This window comes from Topomyia yanbarensis, chromosome 1 (genome assembly GCF_030247195.1).
Source record: "Topomyia yanbarensis strain Yona2022 chromosome 1, ASM3024719v1, whole genome shotgun sequence".
Lineage (NCBI taxonomy): Eukaryota > Metazoa > Arthropoda > Insecta > Diptera > Culicidae > Topomyia > Topomyia yanbarensis.
The window spans coordinates 168741189-168760682 of NC_080670.1; the positions used below are offsets into that span (position 1 = coordinate 168741189).

Sequence of the window (19494 nt, forward strand, 5' to 3'; positions counted from 1 at the left end):
CCAGTTGGACCATTGTCCAACTAAAAAGCATCTTAACGCCAAAATCTTATGTGAAATTTACTTTGACAATCTGTCCAACAATCTTTTAGACTACTAACGGCTTTTTTTGACATTTGTCAGTTGGTTCAACCAGCGAATCACGACTGTACTGGATACGAGGTGTTTCGATGTGACGGATGCCCTAGCAATAGCCGAAAATCCATCGGAGGTGGCGAATTAGTAACAGTTAATACCAGTTTAAATGAAAGAATAATCGAGAACATTTGTTAGGTTTGTCTAGAGCAGGTTTGGATTATTATCGAACTTGGCTACCGTAAGTTGTACTTGTCACGATATCGCAATAGCAAAAATGGAGAGATTTGGAATAAATGGTAGGGATTTGCAGTGGTTCCGATCCTACCTAAAAAACCGAGAGATAGCGGTTGTCATAGGAGATTGTCAGGAAGCCACCTGGGACCGTTGATGTTTCTACTATACTTCAATGATGTACATCAAGTTCTGAGAAATCTACGATTGTCCTTCGTGGATGATATCCAGATTTTTCGCCTAATTCGCTCAATTGAAGATTGCAGATTCTCTGACAGCAGCTGCAAGTCTTTGCTGATTAGTGGTGATTGGTTTTCCCGGAAGAAGGATTCGATTTATTTTAACTGGCGTGTACTAGAAACAGAAATCTAACTCGTCAGTCACGTAAAGGATCTGGGAGTGATTCACGATTCTCAATTTAAGTTTAAACAAAACATCTCCTATGCATCATTTTGGTCTTTAGGATAGCCAAAAAATCTACGGAGTTTCATCCCGAATCTACTAATTTTTTGTGTTGGAAAAGTGAGTTAAAACTGCAATTATTACCTATATTTACTGCATCTCAATTGCCGTCTTTCAACTCATTAGTCACCAATTAAATGTAGCGTTGGACTAAATGTCCTCCTTCGAATCCATTACGTTCAAAGATCCATATTTTCAGACCGAAAGAGACAACAAAACAAGCCTATAAGTTATCCTATACGGTAATAACTTGTCATGTTTGCCGCTTTCCAGCCGGTAATAGATTTCCCTCACGCCACACGACCCTTCCTATAGGTCGTGAAAGTAATAATTTCAATATCAGCCATCTGAATAATGGGCAAACCAAGTACGCAATGTGTCTACCTATATATGGTGGTATCGTAATCGCGCGCCAAGGGACGAAGGAAAACAAGAAAGTGAGGTTATTAAAATTTCTTCTTGTTTCCCGGTTCTATGTTTCAAGAGCTATCCCGTATACAGATCCCGGTACCAAAGCAGGGAGAGTAAACAAGGTTCTAATCCCGTGATTTGAAAATCATATAAAAAAAAGAAATCTTTTGGTATGAGGATTCGGAAAGGGGAACTTTTTTACGGCAAAGGGAGCGCACGAAGGTCCCGGGAGTGTAGAGCCACGCTGCAGCCATACAACCGATAAAGTAGATTGAGATAAAATGCCAGTAATTACTTGCGTTTTAGAAAAAAAAATCGATTTAGATAAGGGTATGCCTCCATTTGTGTGGAACGTATGGCATGGTTAACTTTTAAAGTAAGTTAATTTTCGAATCAAGAAGCAGTCTATGAATGTACAACAAATTTGTTTTTAATTTGACGAATGTATTTTATTTCCATTTTTTAAATGAACTATGAATCCTTGGCAGGAATGATCGTCCCCAGTTATTGGAATCCAAACATGTCGAAATGTCAATTGACAAAAAGCTCACCCGGAGTGTCCATTCTTGTTTACGTTTTGCTAGCGTTACCGATTTTATTTTGATTTCAGCTTTTTTACGATAAGCCGCCACTTCCATCGGCGGGTTGGCGGCCACCTCGTCTGGCGGATTCTAAACGGCTTCGCGCCGTCTCGGTTACGCGGATTAGCCTTAGACAGATGTTCCTGAAGGATATCGGATGGTTACTGGAAGTTTCCTAAACCCTAATCTGGGAAATTAACATTATCTGGCAACGCTCCAGCACCCCGTTGAAATACAACAATTTCGCCACCTGGGCGCAAGTTTGACGTAACAGAAGGAACTTTTTACTTTCGATGAGTTTTGATTCGATCCAACAACATCCTGGCCTTTTCTAACCATTAAAACAAAAATTCATGTTTTTTGCGTTGTGTGTACAACCCCTGTCAAAAAACATGCGGACGAACATGGTCAGGCGATTTAAAAAGTTTGACGTTTGACTCAACTCGCCTGTGCTGATTGCCCCTAGGAACAAATGCAATTTGCGAATGCGATTTAAAGGCAATTTCAATACTTAGACAAATTTTCTGGCGGCTGAAATGGACTTGGTCGTTTTTCGCGTTTTTCAAATATGGCGGTTCATGTTTGGCTTAAGCTTAAAATTGTTTTGTGTGTTCTTACTTGTACTTTGTTTGTCTAGTGCACTTCATTTAGCCAACGAATGTGGGAAATTGTGGAATCGTGTGTAAGTATAGTAGAACAAGATCTCTGACCTGAAGTTTCAATGAACGTCAGATTGTGATAAGTTTTGGTGTGCAATACCAATTCCACCATTGATTTCTCCTATAAGTTGGTGGTGATTACCTAGTATACTGGTAAGTATATGTGAGTAGATAATGAATCCGAAAATAAGTATTATTTGTAATTTTCATATTAGGCAATTAAGAGCGATTAAATGGCGCGTTCCGTGGGCGATTTAAGGGCGGGTAGGGCGGCAAAAAAACGGCGGCAAATCGCCCAAATGTTGCATTTGAAATAGCCCCCTAATTGCCAGCAATTTGCTGGCAAATTGAAGGGCAATTAGCGCATCCGAGTTAGCAAATAGCCCCCCGTTAGCCAGCAAATTGCCCTTTTTGACTGGGACGTCAAAGCCCTGCAAAAAACTGTAGCTGGATATTGTTGGCTCGAATCAAAACTCATCGAATGTAAACAAAGTTTATTCTTTAGCGTCGAACTGGCGCCCAAGTGGCGAAATCGTTGGAGTTTAACGGCTGGATGTTGTTGGCTCGAATCAAAACTTGTCGAAAGTAAACAAAGTTCCTTCCACGGCTTCGGAACCAAGCGAATCATTAGAAAACTTCTGGTAACCATCCGATACCCTTCAGGAACCTCTGTAAAAGGTATATCCGTACGATGAACACCAATGAACACTCCAAAAACTGACATTTCGACGACTTTTGATTCGAGCTAATAATAGGGACCCAAGTTCAAACACAAAATGGGATGCAACATTGGCTGACTCCAACCAGATTTCCGACTCCAGTGACACTCGAGTGACACAACCAGTTCTAGTTGGAATCGGTTGTGTCAATAAACTTTTTGGTAATAGAATTGATTCGAAAAACAATTGTCTAGTAACTTGCAATTCAACTTTGTTCAATTCTAATCCAACCAACTTGTCAAACAAACTCAGCAAAGCCATCTCGCGCCGAGATACCTTCCAATGGTACGTGAATGGCTCTCGAAAAAGTTTCTAAAACTGATATTTAAAAAGACATTTCCAAAGTTGAAAAGCATAGCCTGTGCCTGTCACAAAATATGTGATTTATTGCGTTGATTCAAGTTTTTCACAATACCAATACCTCTTTGTCATCTACCCCTCACCGTATTTTTTTCAAAGCAGCACACAAATTCAAAAAGCATGAAGTCATGAACCCCCATCTTGACCCGAATGCAATATTCAGCTCAAATATATATAATAATAATCACTCGATGTTTTGTACACACACAGCGAAAATCACGCAGCTCTGGGTAGTGTCCCATTCTACATCTGACAAACTGGGGCGACAAGATGAAGAAGCACGAAGCGTCGCACCCATTTAGGGCAGAATAAATTCGAATCGTTGCCATTGTTCCTCCCGATTCTTTCCGAACTTTCTTCCACTTCCAGTTGGGTCGTGGCGGGCGTTAATAAGAAGAGAGAGAATGGTAATAAATTTGTCATCCCTGAGTGGTGTTTAAATGCTTTTTTATTATTATTATTATGCGCCCTATCGTCAGTCAGTTTGGATTTTTTCCCATCTCGAACCTCGTCATTGAACTGTATGGAGAGAGAGAAAGATTGAAAAAAATATCAAGTTGAAGGAATAATTTATATTCAAATAAAGCGTCTCATTTGGATGAAACGGGAACATGGAAATGGAGACTGAGGGGAACATAAAACTTCTGTGATCAATCTGAGAAGTTGGTCGTAAGTGGCCTGCAAACTGACACGATAGCTGTTGTAAGCCAAAATCTGTACGAGAAATTGTTTCCAGCCCGAGTCGCATTTCACTGATGGAGAAATGAAAGCATTGTGCAGAACAAAGAAAGAGGGCTTTTGTTGTTCGGGGCGGCGATATGCTGCCCACGTCAATACGAGCATTTGAAATTTATTTTTAACTACGACTGTGAGTACAAATTTTGTTTATATTATATTTGTTTATATTTTCAACCACATCATGTGTAATGAGAATTACATACGTTGGGCATAGTGATTAGGTACTTTTACGAGTTCGAAACGGTTCCGAAACGTACGACAGGGTACGAGTAGATTTTTTGGCCAAATGGAAAATCCAGTGATTGAAATATGCCATTTTTTGTTGGAGACGAACCACTGCGACCAGTATTTAGATCTATTGTGGTATCATACGCCATACTTTCGGTGGTATTGTTTCCGTTACGCATACGTCGGGTTGTGCCCTAACAAATGCTCGACGATGTTTCTTTCTTTAACTTATTAATGAACCAGCGCCAACTGCTGTACCATAGGAGTTGAAGTCTTGTAAGAATAACTTTGGTGCCGAACTCCTCCAGAATATCACAAAGTTATTTGTGATCAACCGATGCTCTAGAGAAATGTAGGTGAAAGCAATCTTTGCCTTTGATCCTGACTTAGCAAGCGGTTACTTCAGTGCCTGGTATCTAGGGGGAAGTAATTCAATAGAAGTTATGGCACTTTTGACTCCTCCATTTCTGCAGAACATGCCTTGTGACAATGTTTCAGTTTCTCTTCGCGCTGATTGTATGCGGAGCATGTTGAGAGCTCTGACTTTTTTCAGCATTCTCATTGCATAACTCATTCACATTACTCTCTCTGCATTTACCACACGTAATTTGCATAGCAGACCCAGCAGATTTTGGCCTTTCCTGTGTGACTGAGCAGAGTATATCAGAAACAGTGAACCCCGTGCTTCAACAGAACCACGACGTCGCCATTGATATCAACTGTCTTCATTTGTCTTCAACGACCAAAATTCGTAATTAGTTATTCATTTTGAGCCAGTTTCCTGCCAGAAACCTGAAAAATTCCCGAAAAAATTGTGTTCTCGAATCAAAATTTTCATCGAAATGTCAATTGACGAGGCCCATATTATTGGCTCGAATCAAAACTCGTCGAAATGTCAATTGACGATAGGTTCATCCGGAGTGTTCATTTGTGTTTACATTTTGCTAGCGTTGCCAATTTTATTTTGTGTCCAACACCCAATGTGGCTACGCCACATCGCTTTTGCGCATGCTGTCCGTGTTAAACTAGGGATAGCCCCTGTGTTTGAGTAAGCCGGGAAAACGAGTGGATCACAGGTTCGCTTGCTTCCGACGGCGGGTCGGTGGCCACCTCGTCTGGCGGAGCCTCAGCGGCTTTGCGCCGCTTCGGTTCCTAGGCTTCGATTATGCGGCTAAGCCTAGAATCTAGAATCGGTTGTGTCACCGGAGCCGGAATACGACTTAGAGCCAGCTAGCATTCCGGCTGGGCTTAACTGGGAAGTTTAGTAAAATTTAATCTGGAAATAAAAATTTTCTGGCAACGCTCCAGCACCCCGTTGAATTCTAACGATTTCACCACCTGAGCGCCATGTTGACGATATGAAATGAACTTTGTTTACTTTCGACAAGTTTTGATGACTGGATGTTTTTGTAGCTCGAATCAAAACTTTTCGAAAGAAAACAAAGTTCATTCCATATCGTAAAACTGGCGCCCAGGTGGCGAAATCGTTAGATTTCAACGGGGGGCTGGAGCGTTGCCAGAAATTTTTATTTCCCAGATTACATTTTAGGAAACTTTCCAGTTATGCTCAGCCGGAATGCTGGCTGGTTCGCTTTTGCGCATGCTATCCAACTGAGTGGTAACGAAACTAAACTAGGAATAGCCCTTATGTTTGAGTAAGCTGGGCAAACGAGTGGATCGCAGGTTCGCTTGTTTCCTACGGCGGGTCGGCGGCCACTTCGGCCGGCGGATCATCAGCGGATTTGCGCTGCTTCGGTTCCTAGGCCTCGGTTATGCGGCTAAGTCACATCGTACTGGTACACCTTAAACAGAGGTTCCTGAAGGGTTTCGGATGGTTACCGAAACCCAGCAAAGTTCAACCTCAAATGAGCCGGAATTCTGGTTGTTTCTGCGAAAACGGTTGCGAAAACGTACAAGAGCTATGGTCATTCACTCTCTCTCACCCTGTATCTCAACTACTACCACGAAACGGACGCTCAACGTTAACTTTGTCGATTCTCTATTTCTGTCATCATCATAAAAGCGAGTTGCGTTTTCATCTCTTCGCTCTTCTGTAGGCCCATCAACACTACGTGTCATTTCGAACTAGCATCTTCTGCAGTTATTCTCGGTCTCTCCCTTTCACAAATACGGTTAAACCTGATCGCTTCCGGTTCCGCACATACGAACCTTTTTATGTTATTTATTTACCCTAGCTATTATCTACTACAACTTCTAATTCGTATTCCGGCTCCACGGACACAACCGATTCTAACTAGAATCGGCTGTGTCACTGTAACCAGAATACGAATTAAAACCAACCAGCATTCCGGCTTAGCATAACTGTCAAGTTTCCTAAAATTGTATCTGGGAAATAAAAATTTTCTGGCAACGCTCTAGCACCCCGTTGAACTCTAACGATTTCGTCACCTGGGCGCTAGTTTGACGCTGCGGAATGAACTTTGTTCACTTTCTTCTTCTTCTTCTTCGCTTCTGTTTGGCTTGTTTGTGAAACAAAGCCCAAAATGGCACAGCATATAAAGCTATATTGCCAGTTAATTTTCGTTTATAGTCCGATGGACTTTACTTTTTGTGACTAACCGACGATAAACTCGCAGCGCCACAAAATTGGTTCACCACAGCGCGAGTAATTCGCCCAATCAAGGTGAAAAAAGCGAATTATCTAGCACTCGGTGAAAACCAACATGTCGACACGTTGAAATTTTCACCGGAAGTCGTGTTCACTTTCGACAAGTTTTGAATCGAGCCAACAACATCCAATCAGACAAACATGTCAAATGGTCCTAAGTACAAATGAGAGCTTGTCTTTGTTTACTTTCGTCATCATAACTCCAAAAAACCAATCTTATAAAAAATCGCCCTTATGACCCGGATTAAATTTACAATTCTCAGAGTGATGGCATAAGCTTTCTATGCAAGAAAGGCAAACGACTCCAAAAACACATGAATAAATCAGTGAAGCTCAGAAATAAATCTGGAATTGTACGCAGTGTCTGACTATATTCTGAAACATTCGACATCATCTTCGGGCTGATTGGCGACTTTTGCTAAAAATACAGCTTCTTAATATTTTTATTCAACATTCAACAAAAAAATAAAATAAACCGCATTCCGCTTACCCATCCGAGAGACATCGAAGCAAGCACGTTCCGGGTTCCAATCAGAGGCACCGATACAGCGGGAAAGCAGCCGTAAAGCCAAACTTTCCAGCAGACCATAATTTATCTTAATCTGTTTCCCCGTCAATCAAGGTATTATTTCTTGCTTTGCCCCGTCTTCCCACACGAAATTCAGCGAGATTCTTTCCAAGTACCGATTGATAAATCAATCAATAAGGGGGAAAATCGCACATAACCGTTTTTGCCGTTCGCCGATATGCGATTCCTGGCGAGCCTTCAAGTGCGACGACGACTCGGGGCCTAGCTGGAAACGCATTTTTTTTTTGCGATGACGCACCCAATATAGTATGCATCAAAGCCCGCCGTCAAACATGAAAAACACCGTTTTATAAGACGAAGCTCCTCCAAACTGAAGCAATACCCACAAGAAAGGATTAACAAAAGTCCACAATCCAACCAGGCGCCCGGCTCCTATCCGATCCGGCACAAAGCCCCCACCGGGAGAATCGAGATAAAAGGTCGACTCGACAAGATACGCCAGAAACATGTCCTGAATACGAAATACACTTTGTCAGACGTCGTCGTCGTCGTCGTTATTGTCGAACTTTTGTCGTTCCTCGGACAACAGTCAGTGTGTGGTTGGTGGCTACATGGGGCGGATTGGCGAACAAAAAATTTGGCTTCTCACATTTCCATCTCTCGATAAATACGCTTGTGTTCTCTGTTCGCACGTTCCTTTTAGTCCCATGCGTTGTTTGATAAAGTATAACAAAAAACGCCCGTCTCCATTCCAATTTCAGGACCCGAACCGACATTGAAGGGGATAGAAATCATTCGTTTAATCGAGAATCGTTTCATTGCCAGCCAATTTGCTTTTAATTGTATTGCCATGCCAAGAAGCTTCGTTCGTTGGCCACACAGAAAAAAGCCCTGGCGGAGAGCATTGTTGTTGGCACTTGGTACTGATACAGCCCCGAGGTGGGTGGATAGTGGTGTGTCATTACCATTTATGTGATTACTCTTCTGTTCGGGACTAGGGTTATTGCTACTCCAGTCAGTAGGTGTGCGTGTGGGTGGCTGTCATTTTTATCCTAAATGAGCTCGAATGACAATACACACCGCGTGTGAAGTACAGTCAGTCGTTCGTGGAAGCGTTCGCTCGGAACAGCAACATCACACCCGGTATGGGAAATTGGTTTGGAACCTCGAAACAGACAACATTTCCCAAATTAACACATTGCTTCTGGCTGGTGTTATTCTTTTGCCTAGTCCATCGTCACGCGGCAAACCCCGTTCTCGTCGTCATCGTCATCATCATCATCATCATAACAATCGGTACTGCCAGCAGCTAGCAGAAAGAGCCAACGAGCTGCGGAAGCAAAGCGTGAATGGTACACACATTAAGCTAAAGTCGGCAACTCTGGTGAGAGCCTTTCATTCTAATCGACCATATCATTAGCACTTTATTAGATTGGCCTATTTACATAGAGCATAAGAGTGGTTGGGTGGCATTTTTTGGTGTGAGTTTGAGTTGCTGGATCAACGGAACCATGGGTCTTGACGACGCGTGCTACGAAAGGAGGGGCCATATGACGTGTATTTTTAGCTATTTTTTGCTGTTCAGCTATTGAAGAAGAGAAAAATGGTAAGACTATATAAGCAGAGATTTTAAACTCAGGATTTGTCGGCTGTACAAAGCAATCAACTGTGTGATGTCTCGAATCTTCGTCCAGATATTCTCAGAAAAAAGTGTTCTGTCAAAAGTAAAACCAAGTGACGCTACTGGCGACAAGTCATTTATGAAGAACTGCTGCATCTATATGTCCGCTTACAAAGATAAGATCGACGGTGTGGTCACCTTGCTCCGACTAGCGAGGACAATATAAAAAAGTTTATGGAAATAGTTGTGGTAAATGCGAGGATAAAACGCGCATACCTGTCAATAATGTACTGGGTTTCCCCACAAATAACAGACGACTGGGCTCGATTCGAAATGTGTGTGAGAACTCGCTACTGAACTTCCGAATAAACAAGAAAGCTGAAAATCGTTTGGCTTACGTTTGTAGGTGGCGCAGTGATCGATGTAAAGCAGTTGCAGTGCAGCTGTTATTGTTTAATATTTCAAATCTGGCAAAAGTGGAATATAGCTGAAGAAATTCTTTATCCAGTGGTATCATTAACTCAATTTTTTATGTTTTGCGACTTAGTCCGGTCTGACTTAACACCGACCAATTGACACTGCGACAAGTTTTGATTCGAGCCAATAATAGGGGCCCCATCGAATGTAAACTAAGTGGACCCCTATTATTGGCTCGTATCAAAACTCGTTGAAACGTCAATTGACAATAGGTTCATGAGCCCATATTATTGGCTCGAATCAAAACTCGTCGAAATGTCTATTGACGATAGGTTCATCCAGAATATTCATTTGTGTTTATATTTTGCTAGCGTTGAAAATTTTATTTTGATTCCACCACAAAATGTGGCTACGCCACATCGCTTATGCGCGTACTGTCCGACTTAACTATACATAGCCCCTATGTTTGAGTAAGCTGAACAAACGAGTGGATCACAGGTTCGCTTGCTTCCGACGCCGGATCGGCCGGAATGCTGGCTGGTTCTAATTCGTATTTCGACTCCAGTGATACAACCGATTCTAACTATCTGTTTATTTATTTGTTTATTTGTTCAATACATCAACAGGCATATCAAAGTCCCAATGATGTTGACTTAAATACTAGTCTAATTACTAACAATCAAGTACACAAAAACAATAGTCATACAATAATTAAAAACAAATAAAAAGGTCAAGTGTTGTTAGCTAATTGATTAAATAGTCTGGAAAAACGTATACGCAGATTTTGTCGAGAAACGTTGAAATCAAATGCCGTAGCTGCCTGGTTAAAAATTCGTTGCAGACCAGTGATGGCTCCATACATACTATAGTTAGTGCGTCGGAATGGTAATCTGAGCATAATGTTGTTGCGTAGTGTTCGAGGAGCGACGTTTATGTTGATTTGTTCCAGAATAGCTGGGGCATCTATACGACCTTGCAGAGTGTCAGCGATGAACAAGGCTCTTGCAGTATTCCTTCGAACATGTAGGGGCTCTAGTTGAATTAGCTGACACCGGTTTTCATAGCGAGGTAGTCGGGAAGGATCTCTCCACGGCAATCTACGAAGCGCGAAACGTAAAAAGCGACGCTGAACGGACTCTATTCTCTCAATGCCATTATTGTAGTTTGGACTCCAAACTTCAGAGCAATATTCTAGAATTTATCTATCGCGATAAAGAACAGTAGAGCGATTTGAGACAATAGATATCCGTAAAATTTTTGGCTATTCTGAAGATGCATCCCAGTGCTCGAGATGCTTTACCAACTGCATAGGAGACGTGCTGCTTAAACGTAAGTTGAGGATCCAGAATCACTCCCAGATCTTTAACGTGACTGACGCGTTCAATGTCTGTTTCTAGTAGACGGTAGGTAAAATGAATCGAATCTTTTTTCCGTGAAAACGATATTACCGAACACTTCTTCGGGCTCACGCACATGCGGTTCGTGTTACACCAATCAGCAAAGACATCAAGCTGCTGTTGGAGAAATCTGCAATCTTCAATTGACCGAATTAGGCGGAATATTTTGAGGTCATCTGCGAAGGACAATCGTGGAGTCTTCAGAACTAGATGTACATCATTGAAGTATAGCAGAAACATCAACGGTCCCAAGTGGCTTTCTTGAGGTATTCCTGACGTAGAAATGAAGGTGGGTGCCTGACAATCTCCTATGATAACCGCCATCTCTCGGTCTGTGAGGTAGGATCGAAACAACTGCAAAACACTACCATTTATTCCAAATCTCTCCATTTTTGCGATTGCGATATCGTGATTTATCTTATCGAAAGCGGCAGATAAGTCGGTGTAAACAACGTCGGTTTGAGCACGATGTTCCATACTCTCTGTTATGTAGGATGTTAAACACAGCAGGTTAGACGCTGTTGACCGCCTACTGCTTACAATGAGCCTGAAGAGGTTCCATAATCACCAGCTCGAACAACTTTGAAACTGCACTCAATGAAGTTATTCCACGGTAGTTATTGACGTCTCGCTTATTACCCTTCTTGTGGACTGGGGACATGTTCGCGTATTTCCAGCAAGACGGGAAAACTTCTCTAGCAATAGATGCTCGAAAAATATGAAGAAGCGGAGTAATCAAAGCTTCAATGTGCCTTTTCAGGATAACGGAGGGGAACCCGTCGGGTCCCGGATTGAAAGATGACTTAAGCCGAGAGGAAGCTCTGGTAATCATCGTTGCATCGACATCGATAGCACCCAAAGCTTGGCCTACAAGTGGAGCTCTGCTAGCGGCGAGTTCGATTTGCTCAATAGTTAGTGCCTCATCTGTGAATACATTCGCGAATTTTTCCGAAAAAAGTGCACATATGTCTCGAGATGTGGTAGCTGTATTCCCATTGAAAGTCATAGACGACGGCAGGCCTGATTCCTTGCGCTGCTCGTTCACATATTTCCAGAAACGTTTAGGATGCGACTTGAGATTACGCTGAATATTTTGCTGATATCGATAGAAACAGTGTTGGCTGGCTCGTTTGTATGCATGGTTGAGACTGACGTAATAGTCTCTGAGTGATATTGTGCGATACTTGGTAAACCTCCGCAGGGCAGCTCTCTTTATAGACTTCAGCCGTCGCAGTGTACTCGTTTGCCATGGAGGGCCGGTTTGTCGATGGTGAACTTTCTTTGGAACGTGCCTGTCAATAGCATACACCAGAACGTTTGAAAAGGTTTGAACTGCGGTTTCGACATCTTCGGGGTCCAGAATATTTTCCCAATCGATGGTGGAAAGAAGGTCTGCGATACTGCGATGATCAGCTTTACGGAAATTATAGGAGACAGAAAGCGGTAATATATCGAAGTCATGCACCACAGAGCTGTCAATCGTGGCGATCAGTGGAGGATGATGTGCCACTGGTTTTACTGGAGAGGGAGCCGTCACTATTGATGTGGCGGAAACCTGATCGCTGACAAAACAAAGATCGAGATGGCGGCTTTTCTCATTGGCAATAGGATTGATTTGTAGAAACGTGGCTGAGCTATAGCTGTCAAGTAGCCTCACTGTACCTGGGTGGAGAACGGAATGGTCCGAATCCGGATAAAGAAATCCATTAGGGGAAGATTTCCATGAAATGGTAGGAAGATTAAAATCTCCTAGTACCACGATCTCATCAACAGCGTTAGCATCTTCGAGGATAGTAAAAACTGAGCTGCAGTGTGCTTCAACGTATTCGGTATCACGAGCGCGGTCGGGTGGAACATACAAAGCACACAAGTACAACTTACGGTCGCCAAGCTCGATAATTGTCCAAACCTGCTCTAGACAAACCCAAGAAGTGTTCTCGACGATTCTTGCCTTCAAGCTGGTTTTAACCGCTACTAATACGCCGCCTCCGGTGGATTTTCGGCTGTTGCTAGGGCTCCTGTCACAGCGAAACACCTCATATTCTGTACCGAACACCTGACTGGAAAGCGTGTCATCGTTCAACCATGTTTCGACGAAGACAATGATGTCAAAACTCTTATCGGAGACTGCAAGACGGTATTGCTCAACGATTGAATTAATACCACCAACATTTTGGTAATATAGCAGCAGCTTAGCCCGTCGTTGACCAATGCTGGAAATCGAAGAGCTTTGAGGCAAGGAAGTGCTCACAGATGCATTGTACTTGCCTGAGGTAGGGTTGTGGAAGACCCCTCGTCCCATCTCCACCACAGGACCGGGACGGCCTCTGGTCGCTGGCAGGAAAGGCTCGACTGTGGTGGGGGGACTAAGAGCTTCCTCAGGGCTGGCGGCAAGTGTGCGTCCCGGTGACCGAAGAGACGACATTACGTGGAATGTATGCAATGCAGCTGGACTAGGTGTCTCTCGTAAACAGCTGCGGTTCGCAGGCAGGAAGAACGGCATCTGGTGCTGATACGGTGCAATTAAAGGAGAACTGGAATCGGGGAACATTTCAGCGCTAGAATTATTCAGAAAGGATAGGTACTTGCCGCAGGGGGAAGTTTGGAAGACCCTTTCTCCACTCCCGCACACAGGACCGAGACGACTGGTGAACGTTGGCTGCAGTAGCTGGACTGTGGCGGGGGGATCGAGGGCTTCCATAATACAAGCTGCGGTGCATCTCGGTATCCCATTAGCGAAATCTATCCTGCTTTGGCTGGTCGAAATTAAATTCCCGAACGAGTACTCCAGTCGGCCAAGTAGACGTTTTGAGTGCAGTGTCCTTTAGTTCGCTCGGAAGCTCAACTCGGAAAGAAACAAAGTTGAGTTTCGTGAGATCGGTGTCCTTCTTGACCAACAAAATTGCTTTGGGTGCATCGCTTATTCCAAGGCATTCTTGGGTCATGGCAACGATTTCCTCCACTGTATGGCTCGGGTCAAGACGGCTCAAATAGACCCAAAACTGCTCCCGCTCATCCGCCACTGTTCTGATTTCCCGCTGAATGGCTCTAGTACCACAGACAGCGGCTGCAGTGGCGCGAATTTTAGCATTATTCTCGCGACATCGTTTCGGAGTGGGCAGATCCTCCGGAAGTCGCTTAATAAACAGCCCCCTTTAAGTTACAGAGCCGCAATTGACTGGAAAATGATTTTCAATACGGCTCGAGAGATTTGAGACAACCGTGTTCAAATTATCTACAGCCTCACATAATTTTTTTGTGTCCACAATGGGAGCAGCGGAAACGGATTGCTGCACCCACTCGTTGAAACAGCGAGCACAATCGTCACAGAGCCAGTACAGGTTGTTGTTGAAACTAGACAACAGATCTAGTGCGGATCGCTGCATACCGGGAATACAGGTTCGGTGGAAAATCGATCCGCAATGGCCGCGACATGCAATTTTCTCAATCCCATTAACGGGAGAGTCGCATGACTTGCAACTATAACTCATGGCTGATTTCAACACGCCTTTTGTCGCTTACGACCTTTTGAAAACTAGAAACGGTTGTGTCACTGGAGCCGGAATACGAATTAAAACCAGCTAGCATTCCGGCTGAGCTTAGCTGGGAAATTTCCCAAAATTTAATCTGGGAAATAAAAATTTTTTGGGAACGCTCCAGCACTCTAACGATTTTACCACCTGGGCGCCAGTTTGACGATACGGAATGAACTTTGTTTACTTTCGACAAGTTTTGATTCGAACCAACAACATCCAGCCTAGGTTCATCCGGAGTGTTCACTTGTGTTTACATTTTGCTAGCGTTGCCAATTTTATTTTAATTCCACCAGCCAATTTGTAATTGCTTGGGGAAGCAAGGTAAGATAATACATGAGAATATTGGGGTGAACTGGGCAGTTTGAAGAATTTTTTCAATAGATACTCACCAAATCATAGCGGAAATCGATTCGATGATGAAATGTTAAGCATTTAAGCGTATAAAATTTTTAACGGGAAGGGTCTATTTAGTGAGCTTGTTTACATCGACAATTTGTGAAGCGAGGTTAGAATCGCTCTTAAATTCTAACACTTTGTATGCAGGATTGCTGAGCTGTCATTTTTTTTCCTTTGATGGCAATATTATGCAATGTTCAATAATGCAATGCAATTTGAAATGGTGGTAAATGTTTACTTCGGTTATATACGGCAGTATTGTAAGCCTGCATTTGTTTTGCAATTAGCAAACCGGCTGTAAAGCCTATTTAAACAGAGTTCAAAATTCCGCAAATGCATTTTATTACTAAGGCCTAACGCCTAACTTCGTGTGAACGAATTCAATTAAGCCTTTTTATTATCAGCCACATGTTACCACCACCCCCACAAAAACACAGTTATCTTATCGTGATTGATACCCATCATAGCTCATCCTAAAATGGCTAGTAAAACAAGTGTCCGGATTGCTGGAAATTTAGCATCCGTCCGCAACACAAACAACACATAAAACGACCTATTACAACTTTTTTTTCTAGGTCATAGTACCACTGCTGAATATTAGGTTCAGCTATGGAGCTCCTGCAGCCCAACCGACCCCGGTCGATGTAGGTTTAATTCATACCATTTTTACGACACAATAAATTTCCCCTCGGGACAGCGGAGAAAAAATCGGATCAACGGCACCCGGCTCAGCTCGCACACACACGGACATAAATCGCTTGTCGCTTTGCTGTTTGCATGTTACGCATAAAGTCATTAATATCGCACTCTCCCGGTAGCTCCTGCCTTACTATACTGCTGGGCCATGTGTAGACTACATTCTACCAACCTATATTATATTTTGGTTGCCATTTTTTTTCTGATCGGCAACGGAGGGCAAACAGGGCCAATGACTCTCCCATATATCCTCGATGCGGTTGTTATTGTTGTTATAATTCAACGTCATGTACAACATTCATAAAAAAAGCTGACAACAAGGGACTTGTTCCGTGAGCGAAGGGACATCCATTCCTTCACGGTACTTGTATTTATGAATAGTCTTTTTTACTTCACTTGAAGATCCCCAGCAGGACAGAGGACGAAACCCCTCGTCAAATCGCCAAATGTTTCGTTAAGCCACGTGGTAGGTGTGCGTGTGTATAGGCGAGTGTTTTCGAATCTGGGGGCTGGAAGACCTGCTGATGTTCGTTCGGTCTGTGTTTGTCCTGCAAGTGGCAGTAGTTTGTTTTTCGGCAGGAATTCATAAATAGCCGAATAAGGGATTTGTGTCAGCCGCCTATGGAAGCTTTTCGCTGAAGAATCGGAATGAGTTATGACAGTGGATGCTTTGAACTGGGACAGGATTGGGATTCAGGAGAATATTACTAAGGTGTGTAAAAAATATTTCACGTGAAATACTGCGTTGATTGGTTTAGGAATGGATCGATTTATAGGATTTTAAATATATGACGCTCTGAAGGTACTATTGTCAATCAAGCCTTATTTCTTCCTATATCGGGAACTTTACCACTGCGACCACCTTTTGATTATCTTGTATGGCTCTGTTTGCCTAACAAATAACTATAAATACTACGTGAACAGACATTAGAAATAATACCAATTCCACACAGTCCAAATGAAGGAAAAAAAATCCTTGGAACAAAAACCGCTAACAGCAACTGTGCTCAATTATCGCTTTCCCTTCAGCCCCCATAACGGAATCTTTTCCACCCATCAGCGCCCAATGGATTCGTTATCTAATGAAAGCCGGTGTAAAATGTAGCACCCTGCCACCACCTCCACTAGGTCCGTTTCTGATTACTTGCAATCAGCCACCAGTGCCGGTAATTACTTCTCGGGTAGGAGATTCACTTTCAAAATGCGATTGGACGGCACACTCCAACGTTCTACTATCGTGCCTTCCGGGCATCTTTTCCACACATCCACTGTCCGGTCGGTCGGTCGGTCGGTCGGTCGGTCCCGGAGCAACAACAGGAAAAAGAAAACACGCGGACCACTCACTCATCAGGCACGTTCCACTACGAGTAAGTGGTTGCTGACCAACCCTCATCTTAATTCATTCCCCGCTTACCGACTACCGACCGCACCAAGGATCATCCTCCCACAAACCCCATCCATCGCTGCTCAGGAGTGCAACGACGATTCAGGGGACCGTGTGCCAACCGATTCCATGAAGTTTCCACAACCGTAAAGGGAGAAAATCCAATTTAACAGGAAATCAGTGAAAGAATGGGAAAGGAACCTCCTTCGTGTAGCTTGCGCTCGTCCTCGGTAGAGCATTATTGCATCAAATATGGAACACGTTCGTTAGAATTTCTTGAATGCTTTACCCTCCCCCTCCGGCAGCAGTTCATCCATCGTATCCTTGAATTGGATATTGGTTGCTTCTGCTAATGATCGGCACGTCACGTCAGCACATATTCAGTACATCCTCCTCTGTGGCGGCTGTTAACTAGCCTTGGTCCGGTTTGTAAAAAAAAATCCCTGGAAGGATTGCTTTGAGAACCGCACACTCACACACACACACACACAGACGCACGCCATCTTCATCATCATCATCACTATCGGCATCGGCATAACAAGCTAGCGTGAAGGAAATGGGCACTTTCCGTCACGGTGTCCCCTGCGTCCGGTATTTCCCTTTCGGACAGGAATCTAGATTTTTCAGGGAAAAGGGGGAAAAATGTGGAATCTGACATGACTCGGTACCGTTTGGCGATTGCCAGGGGGAGATAAAACAGGGCTGTTCTGAATTGGAAAGTCATGAATATTGCAGCAGATGAATTCCCGCAGGATTTAGTCCCCCGTGCTTGACATTCCTTCCCTGGTGGGTCCGTTTCCTTGTTGTGCAGGGATTTCTTTTTGTGTGCGGGGCTGTGTTAAGTCGGTGTTAAGTTGTGTCAAGTTGTCGGAAGTTGATCTCAGCTAGTGCTGGTGGGTTCGGAGTGGAATATGCGTTGCAGCGTTGTTGATGTGACCATGATGGGTGTGATATATGGAAATCACATATTTAACCTTTTCACGTTTAAAACAGGTATAATTCTTAGTTTATGCAATTTTTTCTCACAGCAACGACTAAAGCGAGTAAATGGGACAATTTCTTTTCGCTGGTGTTCTAAATGTCATTAATACGATCTGTAGAGCAGAAGTTATTGTTTCTTAGCGGAAGAACAAATTATATTTCGCTCAGTTTTACATTAACTTACAACAAATCTATCAAATCGCAATCCAATTTTGCTCGAATCCCGACAAATTTGATGTAACTGGCAACTCTGCATACTCTATGCTTGAAATTGTCAAAACGTGAATTTCGAGCGGCTGAATGTTTTTGGCTCGAATCACATTTCGACGATTGTAAGCAAAATCCATTCTGTAGCGTCAAGCTGACGCCCAGGTGGCGAAATCGTTAGAGTTCAACAGGAGCTGGAACGTAGCTAGAAAATTTTTATTTCCCAGATTTTTTTAGGAAACTTCCGGTAACCATCCCTTCAGGAATCTCTGTTTAAGACGTACCAGTACGATGGGGCCCATATTATTGGCTCGAATCAAAACTCGTCGAAATGTCAATTGACGATAGGTTCATCCGGAGTGTTCATTTGTGTTTACCTTTTGCTAGCGTTGCCAATTTTATTTTGTGTCCAGCACCCAATGTGGCTACGCCACATCGCTTTTGCGCGTGCTGTCCGACTTCGCTACCGCTCAGTCGGACTTAAACTAGGGATAGCCCCTATGTTTGAGTAAGCCGGGCAAACGAGTGGATCACAGGTTCGCTTGCTTCCGACGGCGGGTCGGTGGCCACCTCGCCCGGGCCTCTGTTATGCGGCTAAGCCGCATCGAAATGGTACCCCTTAAACATTCTAACTTGAATCGGTTGTGTCACCGGAGCCGGAATACGAATTAGATCCAGCCAGCATTCCGGCTGAGTTAAACTGGGAAGTTTAGTAAAATTTAATCTGGAAATAAAATTTTTTTGGCAACGCTCCAGCACCCCGTTGATTTCACCACCTGGGCGCCAGGTTGACGATATGAAATGAACTTTGTTTACTTTCGACAAGTTTTGATTCGAGCCAACAACATCCAGCCGTACGATGCGGCTTAACTGCATAACCGAGGCCTAGGAATCGAGCGGCGCAAGGCGCTGAGGATCCGTCAGGCGAGGTGGTTGTATATCCGCTGTCAGAAGCTAACCAACCTGTAATCCACTCATTTGCCCGGCTTACTCAAACATAGCGGCTAACCTTAGTTTAAGTAGCGTTCTGGAAAAATCCATTGTTAATTGACATTTCGCCGAGTTTTGATTCGGGCCTATAATAGAGGCCCGTTTCAATAGAGCACTCTAGTTAGAGTGTGGCCAAGGGGCCCTGACGTATCCAAACGAACATGGAATTTGACGTATACACAATAGAAATACGTCAAATTTCATGTTCGTTTGGATACGTCATGGCCTCTTGGCCGCACTCTAACTA

The 19494-nt window shown here is 43.5% G+C and overlaps 1 protein-coding gene across 2 annotated transcripts in view; it reads left to right on the top strand.

The window, feature by feature from the left end:
• LOC131680625 (GATA zinc finger domain-containing protein 10-like) overlaps positions 1 to 19494 on the top strand; it is a 450427-nt gene that overhangs the window by 152585 nt on the left and 278348 nt on the right. The gene's annotated exons all lie outside the window — the stretch shown is intronic.